Source organism: Opisthocomus hoazin, chromosome 15 (assembly GCF_030867145.1).
Source record: "Opisthocomus hoazin isolate bOpiHoa1 chromosome 15, bOpiHoa1.hap1, whole genome shotgun sequence".
Taxonomy (NCBI): Eukaryota; Metazoa; Chordata; class Aves; order Opisthocomiformes; family Opisthocomidae; genus Opisthocomus; species Opisthocomus hoazin.
This window is the reverse complement of record NC_134428.1, coordinates 15192682-15198933: the sequence shown is the minus strand read 5'-3', so window position 1 is coordinate 15198933 and position 6252 is coordinate 15192682. Positions and strand designations below refer to the sequence as shown.

The 6252-nt window shown below is 50.0% G+C and overlaps 1 protein-coding gene across 3 annotated transcripts in view; it reads left to right on the top strand.

Annotated features, from left to right (window-relative positions):
- The first annotated feature begins 262 nt into the window (after nucleotides 1-262).
- IFT140 (intraflagellar transport 140) overlaps nucleotides 263-6252 on the top strand; it is an 88762-nt gene continuing 82772 nt past the window's right edge. For all 3 annotated transcript variants that reach the window (XM_075436235.1, XM_075436234.1, XM_075436233.1), the window contains exon 1: nucleotides 263-485. The gene's annotated coding sequence lies outside the window, so the exon portion shown is untranslated. The remainder of the gene's footprint in view (nucleotides 486-6252) is intronic.

Here is a 6252-nt window from a genome sequence, read left to right as displayed (position 1 = left end):
TGGCTCCGTGCCCGGAGGTGTTTGCTGGCGGCAGGATGGGGCGCGGGGCCCGCTGCGCAGCCCGGGACGCATCAGCCCTCCTTCGGTAACGCGTCTGGGGTGAGGGCGGCGGGGCCGTGCCCAGCCGGTCCCCCGGCCCCGCGCGGGGCAGCGGCGCTTCCAGCCTCTCCGACCACCGCTGCCAGGCTTCGGGAGGCGGAGCAGAGCCAGCCCGGGGCTTCGGGCGCAGAGCGGGCCGCGCCGCGCCGGCCCCCACCCGCCGGCGGGGCACCGCGGCCCAGCACGCCCGGCTCCGACGGCGCTCGGCACTTTCCGTCTGTCTCCGGTGCGCCGGCGGACCGCTTCGGCTCTTTCCGTGACTCCTCGGCTCCAGGTCGGCAGTTTCCGTGCTGGGGGGGGCTCTCCCCGTTGTCAGGGGTAACGCAAAGCATCGCGGAGCGAGTGCGGCCTTCCGCGCCGGGGCCGCGCTCCGGAGCTGCCGGCAGGTAAGCGCGGGCGCGGGGCGCTGGCCCGCGGGGTGGGCCCGAGCGAAGCCCTCGGCGGTTCGGCGGCTTCTCCTCGGTCGGCCCGGGCCCGGCCTGCGGGAGCGGGTTCGCCCGCGGTCAGGCTGAGGCTCCGGGGCGGCCGGCGCGCTGCCTTTGGGCGCCCCGCGCTCGGCTGGGCGGCGGGAGCGGCCGGGCGGGCCGCGGGCGGGCTCGGACCCGGGAGCAGCCGCTGGTCGCGGCCCGTTGTTGTTCCGTGCTGGCGAATGCCGGCTGCAGCTCGGCCGCGGTGACCCGCGCGGCTGCGGGCCACGCGGGGCAGGGGCGTTGCTGGGCTCGTCCCCGCGCCTGGCGCGCTCCGTCCGCCCCGGTGCCCGTTCAGGATTTAATCAGATTTTTACTATTGACTCTTTCTGTTTCACAGGTTAGGGGAAAGCGTATGAAGTCGTCTTTTTGTAGCATAACTCAGTTTTGTATTCTGGTCTTTTTCTGGGGCTAGCTATTTTAAACATTTTAAAAATTAAAAAGCATTTTTAATAGGTAGGGGTTGTTAGAAAAAATGCGGTTTTGCATAGGTTGCTGTCAAGTCTTGTCAGGGAAACATCATGGCAGTGCATACAGAAAACTCATTTTAGGAAGATGCTTGGTGATGGGTTTTCTAGTCAGCTTGTGGCTGGTAGCAGGTCCATGAGCACAGCAAACCTAATTGTAATCGGCCTCCCTTAGAGGCTAAATGTGCTGACAATGTTGTCATACAGAGCATAAAAGTAACTTTTTAAGAACTGTCACCAAAGACAGAGTAGCATAGTGTTTTGGTTTTTTTTCTGAACGTAGATGATTGTCTTTTAAAATATGTACATGTATTGTGGCTCACTGCTGTCCCTTTGTAGCAATAGGAATCTTGAGATTACCTACCTAAATCCCAGAAAATTCAAACCAACCAAATAAAAGCTATTTGTTTTGTAATTTAATACTCTGTCAACTTGTAAGTAATGAATTGAGAGGTTTGACTGGAGGGAAATCAGCCCATGTCAAAGGATGATCTTCCCCTACTCATAAAATTACTGACTCCTTGTGGAATGTTATGTATGTCTATGCTGGTGGGTGCAGACAAACACAATCCTTTGCCCACGCTCTGAGATGATGACCAGTTATCAATCTGCATTGGTCCCTGTATTGGTGGTGTATGACCTGTGAGCTGATAAACCCTGAAATAAGGCTTGATTTCCTGAGCACAGGACCATGTAAGCGTGGGTATATGATTGGCTGAACTAGACCTGGCTTGTGTCTGGGCAGTTAAGAACAGGGGCAGAGAATGACCTTGAAACCTCTCTTAACTTTTCTGTGGGCAGACATTAATGTCATGTCTAGTGTTTGTCTGTGTGAACCTCATGAAGTTCAACAAGGCCAGGTGCAAGACCCCTGCTATCAGTACAGGCTGGGGGATGAAGGGATCACAGAATCACAGAATGGTAGGGGTTGGAAGGGACCTCTGTGGGTCATCTAGTCCAACCCTCCTGCCGAAGCAGGGTCACCTACAGTAGGATGCAGAGGACCTTGTCCAGGCGGGTCTTGAATATCTCCAGAGAAGGAGACTCCACAACCTCCCTGGGCAGCCTGTTCCAGTGCTCCGTCAGCCTCAGAGGGAAGAAGTTCTTCCTCATGTTCAGACGGAACTTCCTGTGCTTCAGTTTGTGCCCATTGCCCCTTGTCCTGTCGCTGGGCACTACTGAAAAGAGTCTGGCCCCATCCTCCCGACACCCGCCCTTGAGATATTTGTAAGTATATATTAGGTCCCCTCGCAGCCTTCTCTTCTCCAGGCTGAACAAACCCAGCTCCCTCAGCCTCTCCTCACAGGAGAGATGTTCCAGTCCCCTCACCATCCTTGTAGTCCTCCGCTGGACTCTCTCCAGTAGCTCCTCATCTTTCTTGAACTGGGGAGCCCAGAACTGGACACAGTACTCCAGATGAGGCCTCACCAGGGCAGCGTAGAGGGGAAGGAGAACCTCCCTCGACCTGCTGGCCACACTCTTCTTAATGCATCCCAGGATCCCATTGGCTTTCTTGGCAACCAGGGCACACTGCTGGCTCATGGTTAACCTGTCGTCCACCAGGACACCCAGGTCCCTCTCCACAGAGCTGCTCTCCAGCAGGTCCACCCCAAGCCTGTACTGGTGCATGGGGTTGTTCCTCCCCAGGTGCAGGACCCTTGTTGAACTTCATCAGGTTCCTCTCTGCCCAACTTTCCAGCCTATCCAGGTCACGCTGAATGGCAGCACAGCCTGCTAGTGTATCTACCACTCCTCCCAATTTTGTGTCATCAGCAAACTTGCTGAGGGTACACTCTAACTCTTCATCCATGTCATTGATGAAGAAGTTAAACAAGGCTGGGCCCAGTACTGACCCCTGAGGGACACCACTAGTTACTAGCCTCCAACTAGACTCAGCGCCGTTGATGACAGCCCTCTGAGTTCTGCCATTCAGCCAGTTCTCAATCCACCCCACCGACCACTCATCCAGCCCATACTTCCTGAGCTTCCCTCGGAGGATATTATGGGAGACTGTGTCGAAAGCCTTGCTGAAGTCTAGGTAGACAACATCCACAGCTCTCCCTTCATCTATCCAGCCAGTCATGTCATCGTAGAAAGCTATTAGATTTGTCAGGCATGATTTCCCCTTGGTGAATCCATGCTGACTACTCCTGATAACCTTCTTTTCTTCCACTTGCTTGATGATGGCCTCCAGGATAAGCTGCTCCATCACCTTTCCTGGGATGGAGGTGAGGCTGACCGGCCTGTAGTTCCCTGGATCCTCCTTCTTGCCCTTTTTGAAGATTGGAGTGACATTGGCCTTTCTCCAGTCCTCGGGCACCTCTCCTGTCCTTCAGGACCTCTCAAAGATGATGGAGAGTGGCTCAGCAATGACATCCGCCAGCTCCCTCAGCACTCGTGGGTGCATTCCATTGGGGCCCATGGATTTGTGGACGTCCAGATCGCTTAAGCGATCCCTCACACAGTCCTCCTCGACCAAGGGAAAGTCATCCTCTCTGTAGGCTTCTTCTCTTACCTCCGGGGCCTGGGATTCCTGAGGGCCAGTCTTAGCACTGAAGACTGAAGCAAAGAAGGCATTCAGTAGCTCTGCCTTCTCCGCATCCTCCGTCACCAGGACACCCGCCTCATTCAGCAGCAGCCCCACATTGTCCCTAGCCTTCCTTTTGCTGCTGATGTAGTTGAAGAAGCCCTTCTTGTTGTTTTTGACATCCCTTGCCAGCTTCAATTCCAGGTGGGCTTTGGCCTTCCTCGTCGCATCCCTGCACGCTCTGACCACATTCCTGTACTCTTCCCAAGTGGCCTGCCCCTCTTTCCACATTCCATGGACCTTTCTCTTCCACCTGATCTCCGCTAGCAGCCCTGCCGACTTGGGGGTACCGGGGGATGAAAAGCTGGACATGAGCTGGCAGTGTGCGCCCACAGCCCAGAAGGCCAACCGTACCCTGGGCTGCATCCCCAGCAGCATGGGCAGAAGGGCGAGGGATGGGATTTTGCCCCTCTGCTCTGCTCTGACCCCCACCAGGAGTCCTGCGTCCAGCTCTGCAGCCCTCAGCACAGGACAGACCTGGACTTGTTGGAGTGGGTCCAGAGGAGGCCATAGCAATAATCTGAGGGCTGGAACCCCTCTGCTGTGAGGAAAGGCTGAGAGCTGGGGCTGTTCAGCCTGGAGAAGGGAATGCTCCAGGGAGACCTTACTGCGGCCTTTCAGTACTTAAAGGGGGCTTATAAGAAAGGTAGAAGGAGACTTCTTACCAGAGCCCATACTAACAGGTCAAGGGGTAAAGAACCATTAACCTGTAAGAGGGTAGGTTTAATCTGGGCATAAGGAATAAAAGTTCTACGATGAGGGTGGTGAGACACTGGAACAAGTTACCCAGAGAAGTTGTGGATGCCCCATCAATGGATGTGTTCAAGGCCGGGTTGGATGGGGTTTTAAGCAACCTGATGTAGTGAAAGATATCCCTGCACATGGCAGGGAGGTTGGAAGTAGGTGATCTTTAAAGGTTCCTTCCAACCCAAACCATTCTATGATTCTATGAACTCTTATATTGTTTATGAAGTGCTTGTGGGTTGTTCCAAGGGTGTCCGTCAGGTATATCTAACCTGATTACTGAGATCAGATGTCTGGAGTTGGTCATGTTCTATTCCAATTCTCAAAGCAGTTAACTTTTGCAGAAATTCTTGTCTTTTAGACCTTGAAAAATTAGAACATGCAGTACCAGAATAATTTGTAGAGGTAGTGCTACTTGGTTTTCGGTTTTTTTTTCTATGAAGGCTTTTCTGAAGAAGCATCTGTCAAAGCTACAGAGTGTAAATACTTGAGCCTGAAGACACAGTAAATGTGAATAATGAATTGCCAAGATTACAGCAAGCCAATTAATGTTGGTTTAGTGATTTTTACACCACTGAGTAATCCACTTCTATATAAGCAATTTATTTATTTGCATGTAGCAGTCTCCTGCACAATTTTGTGTAGTTATGGAGATGGTGAAAAGTATTTTATATTAGGGATTGTCCATAATTTACATGACAATATCACTGCATCTCGTTTTAGTAACTGCTAGCCTACCTTTTTAAATATATACAGTATGGACTGGAAAATTGTTCTTGCTGTCTATTCATGCTGAAAGGGATAGTTAGCTATAGCTATCCTAATTGGAACAAGCTGACAGTCACCTGTAGCAAAGCAGACAACATGACTCGGTGTACCCAGTAGTGAGTTGATCAAGAGATGCAGTTTGCAAGCTTGAGAAATTTATTTCCTTCCCTCTCTGAAGAGTGGGGAAATGGCATAATAATAAGTAATATTTATGACTACAGATGCAAGGAACACCTTCATAGCAGAAAAAGGTGGGTCTAGAAAAGGCATTACAGATGCATGGTTTTGTGTGATAAAACCATTATTACATAACAAATGTGTTTTTTTCATTTAGGTATCTCAAATTTTTATTTGAATCTGAAACAAATTTCTCTATTAGTTCAAAGTTTGAGCCCATATAAATCTTCTATTCAAAGATGGACTAAATTCTTCCCCTGTTAGAGTAAAATGAAACAGATAAAATAAGAATGAAAGTGGTAGAATGGGTACAGTACTTAGGAACAGAACTGGAGATTTACCAAAACTATTATAAAACTTGAAATAAAGATGAAAACCACTTGAATTTTTATTTGAATGGTTTGTTGGGGATTTTTTGTGTGGCAATAAAACTAGACCCGTATGCCAGTATGGGAACATGGAGGATTTTGAAGGGGTGTGAAGATAAAGGTGAATGAATCCTGCTGAAAGATCAAATTGCTTGTTATTAGGCCAAGTATGATTCTGTTTTGATGTCTGGCAGTTCACGTTGTTCCTTGTAATATCAGAGGCAAGATACAGAACTACCAACTTATTTACAAATGTTACCCACAAATCTAATCAAAGGTCCTGAATCTGATTTCATTTTTCTTTTTTATTCGTGAAGACAGCCTTCTAAATGCAAAATATTGGTTTCAAACACTGACAGAATATTTGAAGTAAAGAGACTTTAAAACAAGAGTCTGTTTATGTTCATTTTACATCCTGCATTGGTGCCCATTTGGTGACTTAGGCAAATCTAACTGCTGTGCCTGTATGCCTGCAGGTTCATAATTCGTGGTTTAATTGCGCGGGAGAAAGTCTCTTACCCTGAAAGACCAAAGAAGTCTTTTAAACTTTTCACAGTTGTTCGGGGTTTTTGTTT